Genomic DNA, 26,495 nt, shown 5'->3' with positions numbered 1-26,495 from the left:
AATGGACAAAACTTTTATTGTGGCTTACAACAAAAAACAACATATGAAGATAAGCGGATACGCATACGTAGATTAAACAAAAGGGGCTACAGCCATGGAACATCTACATAAATGCAACCACAGAGGTAAAAAAAGAAGGGAGATACCACAATGGACTTAAGTTTGATGTTGTTTTGAAGGCAGAGTGGGCAGAGGCTGCCACCATTTTAAGTAGCCCAAGACATGGTTACGATAATTTCTTGTTCATTATGTCTATCATGTGCACGCAACATACATGAATGACATAGTGTGAGGAAGGTAACTTCGATCGTTTTTCTGTTCTTTAACATGTGTTTGCCCTAGTAATACGGCACATTTGACCTCGTTAATCTAACTCGTTTTTTGTTGATATTTTTCGAATAACCAAGAAAGGAAGTATGTAATGTGAAAAGGTTGCTTTCATAATCTATTTAATTCCACTTTTACTGTATTTGTATCGATACAAAATGAAGCTGGAACTCCAAAACCAGTGACCAATTGCTTACTGGTACTGCTTCTCATTGATTACATTTTCAGCTTTAATGTGCAGTGTTACAAATGTGATTAAAGGAATGATTTCGAACATTTAGACCCTGTAAAATATTGCTTGAACAGTTACACTTACGACTATAGTGTGATACCTTTAAACTTTGGTGGGGGTCTGGGCAAGTATCACGTAATTTCTTTTTCCGCAAGAAGCAGTTTAAAAATGCGAGAAAACTGTTAAATTAAGTAAAACATGTTTCCCCACCAAAAACGGCTAAATCTTACAATATAATACTTATCGCTGTTATGCGAACACCACAAGGTAGTACAGTAGACCCTCGATTGCCTAGTCGCCACCGACCAACCAAACGCGCGACTCTATGAACGCTGCGGCGTACTAGCTGTGTGGCAGCGACGAGCGGACAAGTCCCGACCTATTGTATTTACACCCATAAATGTTTCGTTACTAGACGGTTCTGTCAACGCTGTCATTCATTCAAAATGAGTTATTGTGACGTTGCATGGTGTAAAGACACGTCTACAAGACGAAGGAGTGCTGCAAGAGTAAGGCTGAAGGAGCAGATTATTTTACTGAGAATCACATGGACATGCTGGTTGCAGTAATCACTCTTGAGACCACATGAGCCTCCTTGGACTGAATTAGAATGAATATTCTTTTAATAATTTTAGTAGTTCCTTTTATTTAAGTGTTTTATTGTTCGATTTTCTCACAGTGACTCTAGACTACGTTCTGTCTTAAATAAAAATAAATTAAACAAATTATATTTTTTTAAAATAAATCAAATGCAGTCAAGTGCATATTAGCGTATTTACACTAACAATGCGCATTTTGAAAAACATCACGCGAGTTTAGGTAGGCGAGGGAAATCTCAAGAGGCCAACTCTCAAGACATCTCATCAAGGGGGAAGGGTGGTTCGAAAAAATGGCAGAATCAACCCATGTAATTAATGGAAGTTCTGTAAACGACGCAGGCTGACATTTTTGATGAAACAACTACGTCTCCATGCAATCAAAATACGAGATGCTATTTGGAACACGACTAAGAAGGTCGATGGCTTGCCCCAGCGGTCGAAACCGGGGGAAGGCACGTCAGAGTCCATGAACGCAACGATCAGTGTGTTAAGGCAGGGAGATTTTTAATGCGAAAATAAAATTTCAACACTCCCATTCTTTGAACATTTTAAAATCCATTTTTGACTATGTTCAGACTTGTATGCAACATCACAAAACTAGTCTTGTTCAGTGGTTTGGTTAAGATGGTCGCATACTGTTCTTCACTTGGAACATAATCACTCCCTCTTCATAGTTCTCTTTTAAGAAACGATGCCTGATATCGATGTCTTTCGATCTTTTGTGAAATTCCGAACTTTTTATGATTCTTATGGCGCTCAGATTACCCACATAGATTTTTGTTGCGCCATCACATTGATTTCTGGAATGACTCAGAAGTTTTCTCAGCCACATCACATCTTTTACATCGGTGCTTTTTCTGCACAGGATACCAAAGTCTTTCGTGACCTGTAAGTACTTGAAATTGCGTATGACACTTTGACAATGACTCTCATCATAATTGTTCAAGTATTCACTGCATTCACTGTCAAAGCCATATCTGGTTGGCTAAAAGTCGCGCGAAATAAAAGTCAACCAACTGCTTCACTGAATAGAAATTTCGCTATAACTGAAGCATTTTCGTCTGCTGAGTACAATTTCACATACAGTCCAGGACAGATACAGTATTCGAATGCTGTAGGGAAGCAGCCTACTCACGCCGTAATAAATTCACATCAGTCTTTCCATTGTGTGCCAGCCAAGTACGCTGTAACTAGCTCTGACGTCATAAATGTTGCGCAATACTTTAAAAATCAAGTAAATAACCTGAAACGGTTCTAGCATGTCAGGAGTAATACTAAATCAATATGTGTTGAATAACACTTCAATAACTTTAACCCTTTTCAAAATTTGGACGTTTTTCTGTAAAAATCATTGGCGCAACAGAAAAGAGCTAGAGACTTAAAAATTTATATTTAGATTCCTTTTTCATAAATATTTAATAGAAACAGTACTTTGGATTTCACAAATTAAAATTTTAGTGGAAATTCATGATTTTCTGGTTTTTGTCTTAAAAATTAAGGAAGCAAGATAGATTAAGTAGGCTAATAAATAAGGCTAAGATGTTTATATTTAAGTAGAATGGAGATCCGCTATAACCATAAAGATGTGAGAAGTTTCATTTGAATAACTATAAAACTATAGCGATAGCGTACCTCCAAAGGGCAAGTTCAGAGCTCGTCTACTGCGTGCAGTGTAATTAAATTAATTCTCTCGCCCAAAATATTTAACTTAGCCACGTCAAACTTTTATTATGATTACTTACCTGTGTGCTGAATGCACATTTAAATTGAGAGCTTCATCGGCCTTCAGCAAAAGAAGCTATGATTTATTCAATAACTTAAAGTGGTGCATTACTAGCCCAGCGACTAGTCGGGAGAGCCGATTTGATCAGGCGTTCCCTTAGCCGTCCGCACCGCGGCTTTACATATAAGAACGCTGCGCGAGGAAGCAAGGCCCCAGTTCTCTCCAGACGCTGAATAGCACACCATCTGTGTCGGGAGTCGCGTCGCGTCGGTATCATTGCTACAAACAGCCTCGGATGCCGTATTAAGTTACTCGGGATACGCGTAACCATGAAATCATTTTCGAGTGAAGTGTTAATTCTGGGATGACTTTTAATCTATCTTCAGTTTGCGTATGTCGTATTTTCACGTGCCGCCGCGGGACAAACATTCTACCATTATTTAGCGTGGCGTTTGATGAACATTATCATCAAATTATGGCGAGCATTCACTTAAACATATAATTTGGACAGTTATAGTTGCATCAGCGCATTAGACTCTGAACTGCTCTGTTAGTCAGATTGTGTGGATTTCTTTTTTTTCATCTGTGACTTTCAGAAAATAGAACTTTTTTTTTTCACGATCGTTTTTGATTATGAATCCCAGACAATTTCCTAATTCCTCAGAGCTTTAAGCTGTAGCTCTAAGTGTATTTCTCAGATGAAGTGGGCACTAGGAATTCTAATTACAGGCTTCACGTTTTGCTAATCACTTTCTGGTTGCCAATATTGTAGTTAGAGAGCCAGTGTTGAGAATGGCAAAAGACAGCATAAATAATAGGAACATTTATATAACAATTAATTCCACTCGCCGCCCCACATATGGTTAAAACGGCTAGGAATGCATCTTTTCTACATTACAAACCAAACGTTTTAAACAGCAACATAAATTCCACCTGCCGCCCCACAATGCTCCTTTTACAACGTTTCAAAATTTGCGCTGCAAATGTTGTTTCTTCTCTATTTCGCCCAGTTTCCATTCCGCAAAAGACTCTCACTTCAGAAATTGTTATTACAAACGTTTTTTGCCATTTCACTTACAATGATTGTGACAGATTCTGTGCTTTTTCCGATCAACAGCCCACCATCTACACACAAAGCCAAGAAAACCAGATCATTTCCAACTTCCCCTATGAAAATACATTTATCTGCATCGCTCGCTTTGAAATCAAACTTCTTCAAGAATTGACAAAATGTTTGACTTCAACAACGTGGGGCCTGCTTTAAACTGCACGTTGACTTTTTAAACTTACATTCATATTTGCTCTCGACCGGCATTATACCTTGTCTCATCGATATATAAATTTCCTCATTCAATTTTCCAGATAAAAAGGCAGTTTTTGCATCAAATTGTAATATTTCACAATCTTCTTCGGCAGAAATCGCGTAGTGAGTCGTATCTCACAACTGACGAGAAAGTTTCGTTGCAGTCCAGTCCAGGATGTTGAATAAATCATCGAGCACCAAGTCGAGCTTTAGGTCGGGGACCACTTCTATTTTTCCGTGCTTGAATTTTAAAAACCCAGTCTGAATCTGTTACTGTTAGGTCTCTCGTGGCACGACGACACAAGTTTCATTTACTTGATGCGCTTCAAGCTCCTCTTCAACTACTCGTTTCCGTATTTCGTTGTCAGGACACGAGATTGCCTATTCAAAAGTGTTTGGTTCAAAACAGTTTGCTAGGTCGCACATATCTGGCTGGAGGTTGAATCTGCCTCCTTTCGTATAATCTGTAAGACCGCTGTTGATCTCCGAGTGGTTGTTCATTATTTCGATCCCTCTCTACTTGTACTTTCATCTCATCTTCAGCTGGCAGTTCGGCGTAATGTTCTCCATCTTCGCCTCCAGCTTCTTCTGCAGCAATTTAGGAGCATGGACGAATGCTGTTGTTCTGAAAGTTTTCGTGTGTGAGATTTGGGGTTTTCTGCCTGTCCATAATTAGTATGGACTCGCATTTCTTCCCTTTTTGACTGGAGTCCGATTCACGATATGGACAGCGGTGCTAACTGTTCTGGCCACAGAATTTTCGGAACGTTTGCCGCAACAAGCATACACCTTGCAGATTCGACAATGGTTCTATTTTCGTGTACAACATTCCCATTCTATTGGGGAGTATGTGGGGCCGCTGTCTCGAGCGCTATCCCACGTTTGACGAGATACCGCTTCATATTCTTGTTCAAGCACTACGTCCCTCAATTGATCCTCATGGTCTTCATAGTTTTACACAAATTTCTCGAATTCCTTGAACCGATCAAAAGCGTTGGATTTATTTCTCAAAAAATATACGTGAAGGAAACCAGACAAGTCGTTCATGAATAGTACAAAATACTTTCCACCACCAAATGATTCGAGCTACATTGTGCCACATACATCACCTATTTCCGAATTTCTCGTTTCGATTCCCCTGTTAAAAGACAATCGCTGAGACTTTCCATGTTGATACGCTTAACAAAAGAATGACGACGCTTCAGCTATGCTTATTCCCTTGGTAAGACCTGTTTTGACCAGTCACAATTGATTTGACATTTGTGTGCCCAGTCATTCGTGCCGAATTTTGAAATTATTCGTGGTTGTCAAATTTACGTCACATTGGGTGTTTGATACAAACAACATACTGTAAATTTGGTTTTCTTCTTTTACTCTTTGAGCAACGACACAACAATCGCGAGAAATGTTAACAAACTTATCGACAAAGGTCACTGCAAAACATTTCGTTGTACAAACACCGACAGAAAACAAATTCTTTCTAATTTTAGGGACGTACAACATATCATATCAACTCGTCCGTCTTCCCAACGACCGTTTACGAATTTCTTTATTTAATTGATCCGACTCCTTTCGCTTCGCATTTAGCGTTGTCTCCAAGTGAAATTTCAGTGTTTTGACATTCGCGAATTTCATTGAACCACTCCCGCCGAAAAGGGATGTGCAGCTATACATTGCTTATATCAGCATTTAGCACACTCTCGCAAATCACTTTATCATGCGGACGTTTTCCCTTGACCTCCCGACCCCCGTCTGTAACAACAAACGCATTTACAGTATGTACATCAACTTACCTTTAGCTTGCTCGCTGTTTATCTTCTTCTTAGAGCGGCACTTTCTCGGCAGATGGCCTCCCTTCCCATAAGTCTAGCCAATACATTTTCCTCTTGAATTCACCTGATTCTTCTTCTTCTTCTTCGGAACCGTATGCTATTTTTTCCGGCCTTCGAGATGAAGTCGCTGCCGGGACTCTGGACGCCTTCTCCATGTCGTTCGAACTGTTTCTTCGGCAATGAGTCGTTCTTGGAGTTTCAGAATGGTTTGCTGATCCGTGGGCGCTCTGCCCGGAGCCGTGACTAGTGCGTGGAACTTCGTCGGAAGGCTTCCGATGATCGCTACGTCTGAGACGGTTTCGCCCACGTCCTTTAGTTGACCCGCATGTTAATGATTTTCGCGATATGCCGCGACACCAGATCACTCGCGATCATTCCGCACTCGTGGATGGTTTTCATGAGACAGTTTGCTCACTTCAGATGAATGATGCACAATTTTTCCCACACTTTATGAGCAGTAGTGGACGTTATAAGAAATTCAAGTTGCGTGTACTCAATTGCGATTCAAATGCAACACATGCCACGAGCATTGTCTTTTACCCACAGTTTTCCAGCGAACCTGGTCAAATCCTCAGGTTTTGATCTCTGGCCGCCCACAGCAACACGAATGCCGCAAGTATCAAATAAAGCCCGAATTTGAAATTTCAGTAGCTGAAAATTCGATCCGTCGAATTTCACGCTGCTTCTTGCGATCCCTTTGTCCGACACACACACACACACACACACACACACACACACACACACATTGATATACAGAACGACTCTTATTGCATATCAAGCCAAACATGTAATAAAATTCTGTACTAAAATCTTGCGATTATCCTGGGCTCATAATCTGATGAGATTTATGGAATTCAATTTAAGAAACAGGAATAAAACGGACAAATTTTTTATTATCTCTTACAATACAAAGCAAAACGTAAAGATAGGCTTACACACGAAGAATAAACAAAAGGGGCAACGCCTACGGAAGATCTACATAAATGCAACTTCGTCACTATCAGTGTCTTAGGCCGAGAGAGTTAAAATGCGAAAATAGAATTTCAACATGTTTATTTTAGTAAATGGCTGCTCTTGAGTATCATACAGTTTTTGCTGCAGGTTAATTTTCTTTTCACAAACCTAAATAAAAGGCCCAAGGATGACGATTTGACAATGATGTTGCAGTGAATGCTTGGTTGGACTACAAATTGAAGACCTTTTATTTGAATGGTTTGCAGAAGTTAGCTGAGCGTACCCGCAAGTGTATTGGTGTATATGGGTATTATACTGAAAAATGAATTGGTATTATGACATTTCCGTCATTCTTTATTTGTCAGGCTAGAAACGTTTTGTTGTAGTTTATGCAGTTTTTTTTTTTTTCTTTTTGTCATCAGTCTACTGACTGGTTTGATGCGGCCCGCCACGAATTCCTTTCCTGTGCTAACCTCTTCATCTCAGAGTAGCACTTGCAACCTACGTCCTCAATTATTTGCTTGACGTATTCCAATCTCTGTCTTCCTCTACAGTTTTTGCCCTCTACAGCTCCCTCTAGTACCATGGACGTCATTCCCTCATGTCTTAGCAGATGTCCTATCATCCTGCCCCTTCTCCTTATCAGTGTTTTCCACATATTCCTTTCCTCTCCGATTCTGAATAGAACCTCCTCATTCCTTACCTTATCAGTCCACCTAATTTTCAACATTCGTCTATAGCACCACATCTCAAATGCTTCAATTCTCTTCTGTTCCGGTTTTCCCACAGTCCATGTTTCACTACCATACAATGCTGTACTCCAGACATACATCCTCAGAAATTTCTTCCTCAAATTAAGGCTGGTTTTATTTAGCGTATGGCTATACATGCAACATTAATACATCAAGTGTTAGACATTAAAATCTTATAACAATCATAAATATAATTTATGTTTATATTGGTCAGTTAAAAGGTTATATCGAGGTTTCAGATCCATTCTAGCGCCGATGGGGATGCCTCCAGGAAGTCGGACCAGTTCCCTGCGTATGCTCGCAAGGAGCATTCACCATGGATATGTTGGATCGTCTGTCTAAGGGCACCGCAGTCGCATTCTGGTGTCATCGCTCTTCCCCATTTGTGTAGTGAATCCGCACACCTGCCATGTCCAGTACGTATTCGATTTAATGCGGACCATGTTTTTCGTGTTAGTTCCATTCCAGAGATGTTGCAGTTATAGCTCTCAAACCAGGTCTGTAGTTGGTCATTTGTCTTTTGGTTTCAATCTAGTCTCCATTGTTTCATGTGGTCATAGTTATTATTTTGAAGCTGCTCAGCTGTGCGTATGGGTGGCTTTCTTGATTTAAATCGAGTGTGTCGCAGTTGTGAAAATTCTTCTTTAATTGGTAGTTCTGGTTTTGTCTCAATCTTTCTGAATTCGTGCAGTAGGGCCTCTTTTCTACGCAGGTCTGGGGGCAGGATATTACATAGCACCGGTAACCAGTACGTGGGCGTTGATTTAACAGTTCCAGAAATCAACCTCATTGTGTTATTTAATTGCCTGTCAATAAGTTTGGTGTGACAGCTATTAATCCAGACTGGCGCGCAGTACTCAGCCACAGAGAACACTAAGGCGATAGATGAAGTGCGTAATGTTTTTGCGTTAGCTCCCCAAGTAGTACCGCTAAGTTTTTGGATGATGTTATTCCGTGTTCCAATTTTTGCAGTGGTGTTCTCCAAATGTTTTCGGTAAGAAAGAGTGCGATCCAGTGTTATACCTAAGTACTTTGGAAACTTATTATGTTTGAGGTTGGTGATTCCAAGTTTTATGTTAATAATTTCATTTGCCATTTTGTTATTAAGATGGAATGTAGATACTTCAGTTTTGTTAGGGTTTGGCTTGAGTCTCCATTTCTTGAAATAATTGTATAGTATTTCAACGTCATTATTAAGGACTTCCTCTGTATTGAAGAGATACTTGTCTCTGGTAGCCAGTGCTATGCCATCCGCATAGCAAAATTTTCTTGACTTTGTGTTTGGGAGATCTGCTATATAGAGGTTAAACAGAAGAGGGGCCAATACGGAGCCTTGTGGAAGCCCATTGTTAATAAGTTTTGTTTTGCTTGTCTTTCCGTTTAGGGTGACCTGGAAGGTTCTGTTACTCAGCATATTATGTATTAAGGATGTTAGAATCTGGCAAGGAATCACTCTTAAGAGTTTGTAAATTATTCCATCTCTCCAAACAGTATCATATGCAGATGTTAAGTCTAGAAATACAGCACTTGTTTTCAATTTCTGTTGAAAGCCAGCCTCTATGTAGGATGTTAATGCCAGAACTTGGTCACAGCAACTATGGCCAGGTCTGAAGCCTGCCTGTTCTATAGATAAGTTCTCCATAATAATGCTGCTAATTCGATTATGGACAAGTCGTTCGAGAAGTTTGTATGTACTGCTAAGAAGCGCTATTGGTCTGTAGCTTAGGGGTTGGTCTGCTGGTTTCCCTGGTTTCAGCAAAGCTATTATTCTTGCCTTTTTGAATTCTCTAGGGAGATGGTTTGTAGTCAAAATGTTCGAAAAGAAATTTGCCAGCCATTTGACTACGTTCTTTCCAGTGTAGGTTATAAATTCTGGATGTATGTTGTCAAAACCTGGGGCTTTGCCCGGTTTCATATCCTTGAGGGCAGTAATGACATCATCTGGAAAGCTCTGATATATTTGGAGTATTCTTTTTTAGTGTTCTGAGTTCACGCTTAATCAGCCTGGTATGTGGTTTGTCTCTCGGAGATCTTGACATTTCGACAATGTTGTTTGCAATTTTCTCTGGTGTTATGGTTGGATTTTTCTGGGCTGGTCTTGTCGTACCTCCGAGTTTACGTAACAAACTCCATGCCTTCCTACTTGATTGAGTGAAATTCATTCTTTCAGTTGCTTCAGTCCATTGTTGTCTTCTTGCGGAATCTAGATTGTGGAGGAGGTCATCAGCTATTTCTTGGTCACCACTACTAATAAAATCCTCATATAGCTGATGGCATTTTGCATCCCATCCTGGGATGTATTCTTTTCGAAACCCCCTAGGGATGTGTTTTTTAGCTGTGGTAATTATAGCTTTCCTGAAACGATCGTAGCATTTAGGTAGTGACGGTATAAACCGGATGCATTTATCAAGGTCTGCTGAATACTTCTCCAAGTCAGCTTTTTGGAAATTCCATCTAGGTCGAGGGAAGGACCATATCAGGGGTATAGTGACACCGATGTCTAAAATAACAGGCCTATGCTGGCTGTGTGGGAAATCTGTGGCAACCCATCTATGTATAGGCACTGGTTTTCCCTCGTTATCGTTTGTTACAAAGCACAGGTCCGGATTGTAGTCCCTGCGCCAGGCGGCCGAGTGGAATGTGCCCCTCTCCTTGGCATCGAATATAAGATGTAGATTGTTCTCGTCGGCCCATTCCACCAGCGCTTTTCCATGTTCATTATTTTGGGTGTATCGCCACATTTCATGATGGCTATTAAAATCACCGGCATATATCGTTGGGTGTTCATGTACAGGTAGTACAATACTTGGCCAGATTTGGTTTGGTGGTTTGTAGACATTTATAAGTCTTATGTTGTCTACTTTTATATCAACAACATGGATGTTGTTTTCTGTGCTTGTAGACAGCAGGTGTGCATGTTCAATATCGGATCGGGCATATGTGGCGGTGCCATAGGCGTGATGATATGTTGCGCCTATTTGTTGGAAGCCTTGAATACGTCCTCTTCTTTGTAAGTCTTCCTGCAAGTCGGTATGTGTTTCCTGAAGCGTACCACATCGATGCTATTGTCCAATACAAACTTTGAAAGATATTCAGATTTGGATCGACTAATTCCCTCAATATTTAGCTGGCAGATCCGGACTGATGGTCCCAATCTTCTAGTCGGATGGTTCCCAAAGGAATCGTTCGTTTGATCACTTCGTTGCATGTTTGAATTACCAGGAGATCTCAAAGGATAGTCTGGTAGCCAAGTTTGTAGACTATTTAGCTGCGATATAATCACGTTGCCCGGGGTGCACCACATGGAGGCTAGTCTACTACGCACCCCATTAAGGCTGGTATTTGATATCAGTAGACTTCTCTTGGCCAGAAATGCCTTTTTTGCCATAGCGAGTCTGCTTTTGATGTCCTCCTTGCTCCGTCTGTTATTGGCTATTTTACTGCCTAGGTAGCAGAATTCCTTAACTTCATTGACTTCGTGACCATCAATCCTGATGTTAAGTTTCTCGCTGTTCTCATTTCTACTATTTCTCATTACCTTCGTCTTTCTCCGATTTACTCTCAAACCATACTGTGTACTCGTTAGTCTGTTCATTCCGTTCAGCAGATCATTTAATTCTTCTTCACTTTCACTCAGGATAGCAATGTCATCAGCGAATCGTATCATTGATATCCTTTCACCTTGTATTTTAAATCCACTCCTGAACCTTTCTTTTATTTCCATCATTGCTTCCTCGATGTACAGATTGAAGAGTAGGGGCGAAAGGCTACAGCCTTGTCTTACACCCTTCTTAATACGAGCACTTTGTTCTTGATCGTCCACTCTTATTATTCCCTCTTGGTTGTTTTACATATTGTATATGACCCGTCTCTCCCTATAGCTTACCCCTACTTTTTTCAGAATCTCGAACAGCTTGCACCATTTTATATTGTCGAACGCTTTTTCCAGGTCGACAAATCCTATGAAAGTGTCTTGATTTTTCTTTAGCCTTGCTTCCATTATTAGCCGTAACGTCAGAATTGCCTCTCTCGTCCCTTTACTTTTCCTAAAGCCAAACTGATCGTCACCTAGCGCATTCTCAATTTTCTTTTCCATTCTTCTGTATATTATTCTTGTAAGCAGCTTCGATGCATGAGCTGTTAAGCTGATTGTGCGATAATTCTCGCACTTGTCAGCTCTTGCCGTCTTCGGAATTTTGTGGATGATGCTTTTCCGAAAGTCAGATGGTATGTCGCCAGACTCATATATTCTACACACCAACGTGAATAGTCGTTTTGTTGCCACTTCCCCCAATGATTTTAGAAATTCTGATGGAATGTTATCTATCCCTTCTGCCTTATTTGACCGTAAGTCCTCCACAGCTCTTTTAAATTCCGATTCTAATACCGAATCCCCTATCTCTTCTAAATCGACTCCTGTTTCTTCTTCTATCACATTAGACAAATCTTCACCCTCATAGAGGCTTTCAATGTATTCTTTCCACCTATCTGCTCTCTCCTCTGCATTTAACAGTGGAATTACCGTTGCACTCTTAATGTTACCACCGTTGCTTTTAATGTCACCAAAGGTTGTTTTGACTTTCCTGTATGCTGGCGCTGTCCTTCCGACAATCATATCTTTTTCGATGTCTTCACATTTTTCCTGCAGCCATTTCGTCTTAGCTTCCCTGCACTTCCTATTTATTTCATTCCTCAGCGACTTGTATTTCTGTATTCCTGATTTTCCCGGAACATGTTTGTACTTCCTCCTTTCATCAATCAACTGAAGTATTTCTTCTGTTACCCATGGTTTCTTCGCAGCTACCTTCTTTGTACCTATGTTTTCCTTCCCAACTTCTGTGATGGCCCTTTTTAGAGACGTCCATTCCTCTTCAACTGTACTGCCCACTGCGCTATTCCTTATTGCTGTATCTATAGCGTTAGAGAACTTCAAACGTATCTCGTCATTTCTTAGTACTTGCATGCAGGTTAACGCAGCTAAATGACAGGTAACAACTATTTAAGGGACAAAATAAACTCATGCTTTATTCCCACAACACATGCTAACGCGTTTGACTACCAAATTATATTACGTTGCCCCATCAACAAACACAGAACATGCATATTCCATAGAGTCTAATGCACTCTGCACATCATATCTTGTTCGCCACTATGCATGCTGGAAAATGTTTGTTCACACATCCCAAACACTCCCCCTTGAACAAATATTTTTCAGATACTCAACACTATACATCCCAGGTTAGACCATAATGTTTCACCAGCTTCTGAAATTTGTCCTTACCGAGCGGCTTGGTTAGGAGATCAGATCACATTTCTTCTGTTCATAGATAACTGAGGAATATATTCCACTATTCCACATGATGTCTTATAAAGTGATGCCTTATGTTAATATACACTCCTGGATATGGAAAAAAGAACACATTGACGCCGGTGTGTCAGACCCACCATACTTGCTCCGGACACTGCGAGAGGGCTGTACAAGCAATGATCACACGCACGGACACACCAGGAACCGTGGTGTTGGCTGTCGAATGGCGCTAGCTGCGCAGCATTTGTGCACCGCCGCCGTCAGTGTCAGCCAGTTTGCCGTGGCATACGGAGCTCCATCGCAGTCTTTAACACTGGTAGCATGCCGCGACAGCGTGGACGTGAACCGTATGTGCAGTTGACGGACTTTGAGCGAGGGCGTATAGTGGGCATGCGGGAGGCCGGGTGGACGTACCGCCAAATTGCTCAACACGTGGGGCGTGAGGTCTCCACAGTACATCGATGTTGTCGCCAGTGGTCGGCGGAAGGTGCACGTGCCCGTCGACCTGGGACCGGACCGCAGCGACGCATGGATGCACGCCAAGACCGTAGGATCCTATGCAGTGCCGTAGGGGACCGCACCGCCACTTCCCAGCAAATTAGGGACACTGTTGCTCCTGGGGTATCGGCGAGGACCATTCGCAACCGTCTCCATGAAGCTGGGCTACGGTCCCGCACACCGTTAGGCCGTCTTCCGCTCACGCCCCAACATCGTGCAGCCCGCCTCCAGTGGTGTCGCGACAGGCGTGAATGGAGGGACGAATGGAGACGTGTCGTCTTCAGCGATGAGAGTCGCTTCTGCCTTGGTGCCAATGATGGTCGTATGCGTGTTTGGCGCCGTGCAGGTGAGCGCCACAATCAGGACTGCATACGACCGAGGCACACAGGGCCAACACCCGGCATCATGGTGTGGGGAGCGATCTCCTACACTGGCCGTACACCACTGGTGATCGTCGAGGGGACACTGAATAGTGCACGGTACATCCAAACCGTCATCGAACCCATCGTTCTACCATTCCTAGACCGGCAAGGGAACTTGCTGTTCCAACAGGACAATGCACGACCGCATGTATCCCGTGCCACCCAACGTGCTCTAGAAGGTGTAAGTCAACTACCCTGGCCAGCAAGATCTCCGGATCTGTCCCCCATTGAGCATGTTTGGGACTGGATGAAGCGTCGTCTCACGCGGTCTGCATGTCCAGCACGAACGCTGGTCCAACTGAGGCGCCAGGTGGAAATGGCATGGCAAGCCGTTCCACAGGACTACATCCAGCATCTCTACGATCATCTCCATGGGAGAATAGCAGCCTGCATTGCTGCGAAAGGTGGATATACACTGTACTAGTGCCGACATTGTGCATGCTCTGTTGCCTGTGTCTATGTGCCTGTGGTTCTGTCAGTGTGATCATGTGATGTATCTGACCCCAGGAATGTGTCAATAAAGTTTCCCCTACCTGGGACAATGAATTCACGGTGTTCTTATTTCAATTTCCAGGAGTGTATTTTTGAGATTTTGCATCCCACTTTTTTCTTAATGGTTTTGGAATCTGAACCATGGCTTCACATCCAAAGACTTTTAAGTGCTTTTGATCTGGTTTCTTCCCAGTCCATACTTCATAAGGTGTCTTGTGTCTCACAACTTTGGTAGGTGATCCGTTAATTAAATACACTGCTGTTGACACAGCCTCTGCCACTTTGGTAGCTCAACATCGCGTAACATACTTCTTGCCTTTTCTATAATTGTTCTGTTGGCTAGTTCTGCAACTCCATTCTGAGAAGGACTGTAGCGAATGATAGTCTGATGCCTAATACCCATTCCATTCAACTGTTCCTTAAACCGTCTGTTTACATATTCTGATCCATTGTCTGATCTAATGATTATAATTTTCTTCCCAGCCTGTCTTTCGACCATTTTGCAATAAACAACAAATACATCATTCACTTGGTCCTTGCTACTTATAAAATAAACATGCGTATATCTAGAAAAATCATCTATGAACGTCAGGAAATAGAAGCTACCTCCTACGGATTTATTCTCCATAGCTCCACTTAGATCTGAATGTATGAGTAGCAAGACTTCGGTAGATCTGCTCTGACTCGATTTAAATGGCAATCTAACCTGCTTCCCTTGCCAACACACCTCACACTGAACATTTTTCATTCCATAATTTTCCATCCCAGTTGCCATATTCTTCAGTAAAGACATACTCTTCCTATTCAAATGTCCAAGTCTCCTAAGCCACAAGAAACCTTTTGCAGCATAAACAGAGTGATTTCCCGTTTCAGCAGTACTTTGAACCGTATTCACTTTCTAAATACCTCTTACATGATCTGCAGTAGCTACAATATCACCACAAGAGTCTATCACTTTGGTTCCCTCTATATCGGAGATAACTTTATTACCCTTCTTTACTATTTCGCTTACTGACAACAAATAAGCTCCAATATTCTTTATATAATGTAGATCATGAGCAGTAACAATTTCTTTTTCCCCATTCACAAGCAAATTAAGATCCACTTTTCCTGCGAGTTCACACCTTAACTTAGATCCGTCAACTGTAGAAATTCCAATGTCAGTCCTTGACTGAACATCATACAAACCTGACGGAGCTTTGGTAATGTGCACAGATGCTCCTGAATCTAAGAACCATTCTGCATGATCGTCACTCAGTTCATTAAAAGAGTAAAAAACAGAAAATGCCTTAGTCTTTCTCTCAGGACTACTACAATTAATATGCTTCTTTTCTTTTATACTTAACTTTTCGTTACACTTTGAAGGAATATATCCAATATTCTGGCATCTGAAATATCTTATTGGCTTCTTCTTCTTGTACTTAGAATATACAGCCGACGCTGTTTCTTTTTCTGGAGCATTAGAATCTGGGGGTTCATTCTTCACGTCCTGTAGAATCTTTACCTTAACACTATTCACTGTAATGGATATTCCCGAACTTTCCAAACCCATAATCATTGGCGAATATTTCTCAGGTAGTCCAGCTAACAATACAGTTGCAATCCATTCATCCGCAATTTCAAAAACAATATTCCTCAGACGATTCAAATTATTTTATTCACATATTCACCGACGCTTTTACACTTATTCAATTTTGTGGTAATCAGCTCACGAAATAATCCTACTTTTCTGGTTAAGCCACCATCTTCAAATGCGTTTTTCAGTTTGTCCCATACCTCCTTTGCTAACGTAGCCTTTTCTATGTGAACATAATTCACTGGATCAATCAAAAGGATTAGTTTTGATTTCGCCTTCCGATCCTTAGTAGCAAAACTTGATTCAGTAGGTGCCAATTTACCGTTCACGGCGCCCCATAAGTCATCCATGTGCAAATACGCCTCAACGACAAATTTCCAGGTCGCGTAATTTTCGCGCCCTACAAGCCGCTGTGTTTGTAGTATCTATGTTGCACTCATTTTACAGTTATTTTCTTCTTCGTATAGCGTACACAACGAACTTCCGCGCACCTTTTGCGCAAATAGACATCACCTTAAAGCTTATTATTTCGCTTTAATCCAGTACCTGGGCCCATGTTCACATAGAAAAGGCTACGTTAGCAAAGGAGGTATGGGACAAACTGAAAAACGCATTTGAAGATGGTGGCCATAGCCTGTTAACGCAGCAAAATGACAGGTAACAACTTATTTACGGGAAAAAATAAACTTATGCTTTATTCGCACAACACATATTAATACATTTGACTACCAAATTGTATTACGTTGCCCCATCAACAAACACGGAACATGTATATTCCATAGAGTCTAATGCACTCTACACATCATATCTTGTGCGCCACTATGCACGCTGGAAAATGTTTGTTCACATACCCCAAACACTTTTCGATCCCCCTTCATAAAGACATATGCAAGAAGGCTTCACAAAATGTTAAAGTATATAAGGATTAGATTTCAATAACAACACAAAAGACAGGTATGAGAGTTAATATTTATATACATTGTATTTATATACATTAGATTGCGAACTTATTTTTATGGTTGTGCAGTGCATAATTTTCAAACGGCCTAAATGCTATTTCATACAGTGGAAGTTTTGATGTGCACTGTTATCCCCAAAATTTAGCAATAATTGCCAAGAAGCTCTAATTTTCTAATTGAAGCATTTCATTAATTAGCATGGTATACATAATAAAATTGTACATTGTTGGAAGCAGAAAAGTTAGGATTAGTAAAAAATGCAGCTTACCATACATTCTACGATAGAAATATTATGGAAACCAACAGTTTTCAATAAAGAGAACTTTTTGATTGCATTGTGAAAGAGTACAGAATTCAGTAGTATTAAATTTTATTTCCCTTAGTGTTAAAAGTTTCTGTACGCAGACTGTCTATAAACGAGCGAGTGTGTGTTAAAGCAATTGTACTGTCTAATTTCATAATAATCGAAAGGGAGGAAAAAGTGCAAGTAGCCCAGGAAACACTGGATAATGTATTATGTTCCGATCCTTTTTTCGTGTTTTAATATTTTGTGTGAGATACTTCTGGGATAATGTGTGGTGGACGGAGTTGAGAAATCTTGTCATCACAGCAGAGTTACTAATGCTGTACGGAGTGCCACGTGTGGCTTCGGAGTGCTCCATTCCAATCTACTTCCTTGTATGTCAATGACAACAGTTACACAAGTACTGAATGTACAAACTGAAAGCTGGCAAGAGTTAGTACCTTATGGAATGTAGTCGAATTAAATCGGGTGATGCTGAGGGAATTAGATTAGGAAATGAGACACCTAAAGTAGTAAATGAGTTTTGCTATTTGGGGGGCAAAATAACTGATGATGGTCAAAGTAGAGAGGATATAAAATGTAAACTGGCAATGGCAAGGAAAGTGTTTCTGAAGAAGAGAAATTTGTTAACATCGAGTATAGATTTAAGTGTCAGGAAGTTGTTTGTGATAGTATTTGCATGGAATGTAGCCATGTATGGAAGTGAAACATGGACGATAAATAGTTCAGACAAGAAGAGAATAGAAGCTTTTGAAATGTGGTGCTACAGAAGAATGCTGAAGATTAGATGGGTAGATCACATAACTAATGAGGAGGTATTGAATAAAATTGGAGAGAAGAGAAATTTGTGGCACAACTTGTCTAGAAGAAGGGATCGGTTGGTAGGACATGTTCTGAGGCATCAAGGGATAACCAATTTAGTACTGGAGGGCAGTGTGGAGGGTAAAAATCGTAGAGGGAGACCAAGAGGTGAATACACTAAACAGATTCAGAAGGATGTAGGTTGCAGTAAGTACTGGGAGATGAAGAACCTTGCACAGGATAGAGTAGCATGGAGAGCTGGGTCAAACCATTCTCTGGACTGAAGATAACAACAACAACAACCACAACCACCTTATGGGTAAGAGTGGAAGTTGTACTCATGAAAGGTGAGTAAAATTTCCTCAGAATAACGTTATCTAGAATAAATGAAAGTATCAGTACAAAAATGATGATTGTAATTGTAAATATAAAGGAACTCAGCCATGTAGTTATTAGTTCCTTGATCCTCTCTTGGCACCCGAAGATATGGGTATGAACCTTTTTTTGGTCCTCCTATTTGTTTGACAGTAATATAACTACCACACATTTTGTACTAGGTACATGAAAGGGTAACTAGCCTTCTAAAATTCAACTGTCAAAATACAAAGCTAAGATCATTGTAAAGATGCTCAAATGGCAACCAAATACGTGTAGTTGGTATCTTATGTTCGGAGACAAGAAATAGAAATACTTTGTCATCTACGGTATGTTCAGGTGTGAGGAGCAGATTGGATGGCACACTGGGTCTAAATCAGTTGCGACAGGCCCATCCTCCCACCTCTGCCCCCTAAGATGACCTATAATGGTGTATCTTTAAATCTTATTTTAATAGCAATGTCCTTATAGGAAGTGTAGCATACTACCTGTAGCTGATCCATTATCCATTTGAATCTCTGATAAGTGGTGTCCTAGGTCAATTTAACATCACAGATCTCAGGTAGTCATACAATCTTTGATGATGTGGCAAACCATTGATCTCTCTCCACACACACACCATTGGGATTCTTCCTGTCTTAGTAGAAATTCATGAGTTATTCTGATATGTTCAATTCTGAGACAGCATAAGGCAATACTTTCCCCTTCTTGAGCTTCATAGCAAAGACTGCCAAATCTTGTGGTGTGTTTGATGTTCTGTAGTTTATTGGAGTGTGTACTATCTTGCCACTTGTCTTCAGGATGTGCTGTTGAATGTGGGTCCATAAGTTAGCACTTGGAATATATGTTTCACGTGTTTCCATCCCCGTTGCTTGTTTGGTTAGTTTGTCAGCCAGCTCATTACCTCGTATGCCAATGTTACTCGGTGTCCAGAGAAAAATGGCAGATATTTCTTGTACTGTGGAGGGCTTACAGTTGGTCATGGCTGCCAGGGACCAATGGGTGTTGTAGATAGAACTTGCCTATTGTTTGCAAAGCACTCAATGAGTAATTACATATAATGAAATTCTGTCAACAGGAAGTCATTACGTTTTGTAGTGCTCTATGGATGGCTATTACCTCTGCAGTACAAATACTGCTTTCTTCTCGTAGAGAACTTCAGTCTTGATTCTGTTTGTGTCCATATGCATAGCCAACTAATTCATAATCTTTGGAGCCGTCTGTGTAAAGAAGATTAAAATGTGAATATTCTTGGATGACCGAGTAAAATGCACAGCAATAAAAAATCAATACAAATTGGGAATCTGTATTTTCGGTAGTGGTGTTTGGCTTCTACAAGAAGGTTATTGACTGGGAATATTCAGAAAGCTCCAGCTGCCAAATGGAGTCCACTGTGGTGGACAGGGTCTACTATTTCTAAGATGGATGATGCTGCTGGCCCACAGACAATGCTTCCACAGTCTGATTGGGATATATGAGTGTTTTATAAAATTTTAATAAAACAATTCAGTTTGCACCTCAAGAATTGTTACCGAGGAAACGGATGGTACTGAGTATCTTCATGCAGCATGTGTGACACTATATTCCACCTTTTCTTCTATGACATTTATTACAAGCAAAAAAAGTGTGGTGCTTACAACTGATTCATTTGCGACTCCATTTTCCTGCTTGTATTGGTTGCTAATGGTCGATTCCACCCTGAGTCTAAACTGTCTCTGATGACAATTTTTGTATGAAGACAGATAAATTTCTCAGTATCCTGACTCCTACAGATATGATAAAATACGATGCCACTACATTGTATCATTTATCTTATGTAAATAAAAAAATGTTTTAATCCATTTCTGGTGGTGTGCAAAGGCATCTCTAATTGCAAACTTCAATCATACAGGATGATTATTGGTGGTTAAAGATCTTTGGAATTGGGAAAGATCATTTCTAGATTCCAAATATCAACAAAGCCACACATTAACCATCCTTTCTAATAAAGTTACTTGTTGGGTAGCTCAATCTGTAGCTAATGCTAATTTTTGGGCCCTGTCTTGGCTCTGGCATAGATGTTGCATTACTGTCTCTCCACTGTGGTGGAAATTTGGTCTTGCGAAATCTTGTTAAAAATTTTCAATATAGAGTTTTTACTAATTTTCCCAAGATGTTGAAACATTTTATTATGGAAGTTGTCTGGTCCTACATTGTTTTAAAGCATTATTTAATCCCCTGGCTGTTAAGATTGCATTGTAGGTTGTCAGGTCTGTTGAAATAAAGGGTATGATATTATGTTCTGCTAAAAGGTGATGTTGAGCAACAGTAGGATGGTAATTCTTAGATGCTGACATTACTACATAATATATTACTAAAAGTTCAGCAACGTCAGAGGAACTGCTGTTAATTTCCTTTTGTCAATGATTCCCATGGTTCTATTATTTGCTTGAAATCCACTAATCCGCCATAATCTTGACCACACTTGTGAAGATGGGATATGTACTGTCATTGAAGAAACATATTGTTCCCGACATTATTTCTTCTTTTGTTTTACTTAGTAATGTGCTTTTCACTGTGATTTTCTGAATAAACTCAAGGTTTTGGAAGAGGGGTGATGTCATTATAGAGCCCATTATTCCTCTCTGGTGGTATCTGCAATCTCTCTACACCACCATGGGACAGGTTTTCATCTAGGACAACCTGAAGAAAAGAGCATTAGTGTGTTCACAGTTCGGATGATCATTTCTGTTGTGTCCTGTACTTCTCTGTTGGTCACTTTATTTATTGGGATCTGTGCTTTAATGGTAAAAGCATTACAATTGGCTTTCCACAGTGACCAAGGTGGTAAACAAACAGTGCGGTGCAAATTTGGGACCAATACAGTAATCAGGTAATGGTCACTATCGCAAAGGTTGTCGTGAATGTTTCATTGGGTCATAAATGTTAATTTACCACTACAGATTGTCAAATCCATTGAAGAATAGGAGCAATAGGTGGTGCTGAAATGTATTGGGGCTTCCTAATTGATTAGGCAGATATCAAGGTCTGAAATAATCTCTCTAGTAGTTGCCCTCTAAGAGTCATTATCTCCCTGTCTCACACCTGATTATGAGCTTTAAAATCCCCCAATAAAATGAAAGGAGAAGTAACTGTTTGATTAGCTCTTCCATCTCTCTGTAGGTGAAATGTAGATATTACCGATAGTCGTCATTATGCCCAGCTGTACTCTAATGACTTTTGCTTAGAGTGTAGTGCCCAATGTATTTTTTCACTGAAGGTGTTTGATTTGAATAGTGTGTACACATCTCCAGGTATTTGCTCTGTGTTTACACTATTTTTGCCATCTAATTGTATCCTTTAGGAATCTGGTCATCCAGAAATCTTGTATCATTATACATGCTGTGATATGGTTTGTGATTGTCAAGTTTTTTCCAGATGGTGGTGCCACGCACAACAATTCCATTGTAAATTCGCTTGCAAGGTGTTGTCATAGTCAACGAAGATGAAGGTGATACATGTTAATTTGTAGTGTGTTTCAATGCCTTCCGTACAGTTGGTGTAGTGCCGACAGAATCTTTGGCTATTAAGGAGAGCACAGTTTCATCAGAACTGACAAATTTAGTTCTTTGCTTTGTTCGTTTCCTACCCTTTTTCTTTTTGCTGTTTTCCTTTGTGCAATTTTTCCAGTTGTAAGTTCGAGTCAGAATATGATCGAACATTTCTTTGACTTGCTGTCTTAGTATCTTTTAGCCACTGACTAGAATCTGACTGTTCATCAGTCATATTTTGAGTGAACGACACTGTGGTGTGAGTCTTCCTCCCTTGTGCTCTTGGAAGGATATGAAGTGTCTCCTGCTGGCTCTGTAGAAGTTAAGAGGGATGAAGATATCTCTTGCACATAATTTTTCATTTTGGTTTACAGCAGCTGGTAGATTTGGTTTTAAAGAAACTGAGGTAGGTGTGGTGACAGCTACAACTTTAATATAATTGGTCATCATATCAACTGGATGTATATGTTCATATTTTTTCCCTTGCCTCAGGATATGACAAGCAGTCCGTCATTTTATAATCTTGTATTCTCTTTTCTTTTTTAAATACTGGGAAAACTGTTGAACATGGGGGATAAAGTTCCATAAAGTTTACACAGAATGGCAGTTGCCCAAAAGAAAAACTTTCATTAAGTGATTTCTCAACAGTTTCCACATTTTGAGTCTGCCATGCAGTCAGATGACATAGCTCCAATAGGTTAGTATTGAAAACATCTCATGGCCGATGCAACATAAGGTTTCACATCACATCTATACCTCATAACCTTAAATTTTTCTAGGACAGTTTGTTTAAAAGCTAATAAGAAAGCACCTGTCACAGAATGTACACAACGCTGTTCTAGATTAATTCATAGCTCCTCATCTGTGGCATATAACTTCTTGCAACATATTCAGAGTTTTGTGTGGAGTAATAGTCACTGGTATATCACCCGGTCTTTCATATCTGAGATGCTTGAGACTGTGGAACATAAGTGGCTTCAAACTATAGTGGACCATTTTGCACTTTTTCCAATGCATCTACTTCTCCAAATTTATCTTATGTTTGTTCTACAACAAATAAAGGCTCTGTTTATGTAAAAGTATTTCCATCTTTTCTAGTACACACCTGCTATTGAATAAATTGTTTTGTTCCCAGTCTTCTGGCTTGTCCCTCTTTCCATGGCATAGCCAGGGTAGGGAACATTGTAATTACGCTGCAATACGAAAGAAACTAAGAAGTTATAATAAGCCGTGAAGTTGCTCTCACAGTGGCAGTTAAGTGCATAAAACAATAAAATTTTGTGCCTGATACTTGCAGTAGGTACTGGGAGATGTAGAAGCTTGCACAAATAGAGTAGCATGGAGAGCTGCATCAAACCAGTCTCAGGACTGAAGACTAGGACAACAACTTGACAATGTTTACAGGAGATGATATTACATGATAACTGAGAAGGAATTAAGTATTTTCGTCCAGATAACTGAGAATAAACAAATGGGTTGTTCCTGACAACAGACTCAATCACTTAGATTGAGATTCCGCACACAAACAACATATATGTTTGCTTAGAATTTTACATACAGTTTGTGATACAATTTAATCTTGTCATTTACATCCCTTGACAAGTGTAGTCTTCTCTCTGTTCAGCATAATATTCTGATTCCAGTTATAACTGAGATTTTAAGTGAATTTAATATTCTTCCATCATTTTATTTCTCCATTATGTTGTGGAACACACTATTTTTTCATCAGCACCAAGCCTGTTGTTTACATATCCACAGTTTGTATTTTGCAAATTCTTCTTAAATTCCCCAATTCATTTTTCATATATTACCATTACAGTTTTCTAATAATACTGCCTGACATAAAAAGTGAAGTGCCCAATTGATGAGGAGGAAACGAAATGAAACTTCATTGTTTGACAGTGTATGTGATACTATTTCAGCAATTACAAAATCAAGTCAGATGTACAAAGAACTTGGCAGCATTACTCCAGTATGACACTGCACCCCCTCTGTCCCTGATGCATCCACTGATTTAGTTGATAAGGGTGTCGTAAAGTCATTGTATCCTCTGCCAAGGCAAGCTGGCCCACATTTGTTTAACTGATGCCTGATGTCCCTGACACTGGAACTGGAACAGAGATGACATCCAAGCTACTCCCACACATTCTATCAGACCAGATTTGGGGATCTCACTGGCTAGGGAAGTACCTCAACATCACACAGACAGTTCCTAGAGACACCTGTCAGGTATGGACAAGCAAGGCCCTGTTGAAAAAGGGCTCCATGATACTGTCACATGAGAGGTAACACATGAGGATGCAAGATGACCATGACATGCCATAGTACTTCCTCAATTATTACTAGCTGTGAGTCAAGGTCTCACTTGATGACTCCCCATAACAGAGGTCATGCTTGATGACTTCCCATAACACGACACCAACAGTACGTCTGCAACATTGGAAGAAACGTACCTTGCTCCAGGTTGCTGCAATACTCACCAATGATGGTCATTGGTGGCAGTGCAGAACTTCGATTCACTGCTGCACGCAATTTATCAGCAGTCCCTGCTTAGCGCTCACAGCACCAATTCAAACACAGCTGTTGGTGTTGTTGTGTTAATGACAGGCTACATATGGGACAGTAATTCCGTAGCCTGGCCAGTGCTAGTTTCTGATCAACTGATTAGGATGACACAGAATGTTGCAGGGATCCCATTACTTGTTCTCAGATGGGAGGCACAGATGCAAAGGGGTTACGATATGCATAGTGCACAATACGGTAATTCTCCCTTGTGGTAATAAGATGTGGTGGACTGGAACATTGACGAATATACCTGTCCTACTTTTCCGATTCAGTCCATCATCGAGCCACTGTCACAACTAAATTCCCCATAAATCTGGAATTGCAGGATTTGACTAGGTGGCCAATTGGGGACCCCCAATGAAGCCCCTTTCAAACTGTCAGGTGCTGATAACACAATCTCATGAAAGTATGTGGTACATTTGTGTCCTTCAGTGACTACTTAACATCTGACATTGTTCACATCCATTATGTACCCTACCAGCCCTAGTAACAACACTAAACATGAATAACACTAATGTACTCTGGTGGCAGTTCTACCTATCACAGAGAATTGCGGCTTTAATGGTTTACATACCTGTAGATGGTATGTATGTGCATGAAGTTACACTGTCATCTTACCATACCTTCTGGGCGTTTCACTTTTTTGTCAGGTGATGTATTTCTATTTATGCCATGCACTCTAATACTGAATTTTAGTAGCCAACCAATATAATCTGAGAGGCCATTAACTATGGGAATCAGATTTTGACTTTGCAGTCTCGATGCATGCACAACAATATTGTCAGTGGTAGTTTTCCTGATTCCCACAATTCTTGTTGCAGATTGTACGAGGAGGGCTGTATTATATGGAATGGCAAGGGATTGAAGTATATATAGCTCTGAACAGTTTTTCACTAAAAAAATTTAAATTGGAACCTTCACTTAATATTACCTCATACTGCTTGGAAGCCAAGATGTTTAATAATGTGTCAAGCTGTTTCATAAATACTTTAAAATAATCAGATGAAGCCCTGTATATTGACTACTATTATTAACTATCAATGAAATTCCAATTGAGGAGCACAAGATTCAAAATGCTGATCTCTGCAAAATCTATAGATTTCAATGTTTTTATTTTCGTATGCCTTCTTAATTTAAGTGACATTGTCATCTTTCTCCATGTGTGACCTGCATAACTAGAAGATAAATTACAGCCATCCACATTAAGTATTTCTATATCAGTGGTCAAACAGTGTTCATGGCTCACTTCAAAGAATTGGTGGACTACCTTTGCCCCTCTCCTGAAGCATAGTTTGAAACTGCTTTCAAAGCTTTCCAAGGTAGTCAATCTTCAAGATTCTGCACACTTTTATATCTTAATATATTTGAATCTGTATCCCCTGTAATGCTCTACACTATCATTAAAAGGCTTTCTTTCTTAGGCAGGCTCCAGGCTCACATGTATGTGACTTTTACACCTTTTTAATGTTCATTATCTTCTCCTGGTGATTTCTGAAGCAGTTTCTAGTAGAATGACTACATTAATAGTTTGTTTAATTTCCTTCACACACACATTTGCTTGTTGGTGGACTTTGCACTACCTTCACCTATAATTTGTTCTCCACACTTTGAACAAAGTAAGCACACTGGACAAAATATTAATCACTTCCTTAAAGCAACACACTGGTCATTCCAAAGCATTACAGATGGCATACGACTAGTATCATGTGGTCATGAGATCCTTCATCACTGACGTCATGATAGTGAAGTGGTGTGTATGTGCCAGTTGATTGTATGGAACCGTAGAGTAAGATGGGTCCATGTAGAAATGTGATAGAACAGCAAAAGAATGTGCCATATTTGGACATTCCCGTGACTACTTATAGCCATGTGAGAACGTGGTCATAAAAAACATCCTAACCAACAGGGACTAGAGACGAATATCACAAACAGTCTCAAACCAA

Source organism: Schistocerca nitens, chromosome 6 (genome assembly GCF_023898315.1).
Source record: "Schistocerca nitens isolate TAMUIC-IGC-003100 chromosome 6, iqSchNite1.1, whole genome shotgun sequence".
Lineage (NCBI taxonomy): Eukaryota > Metazoa > Arthropoda > Insecta > Orthoptera > Acrididae > Schistocerca > Schistocerca nitens.
Note: the sequence above shows the minus strand (reverse complement) of the source record.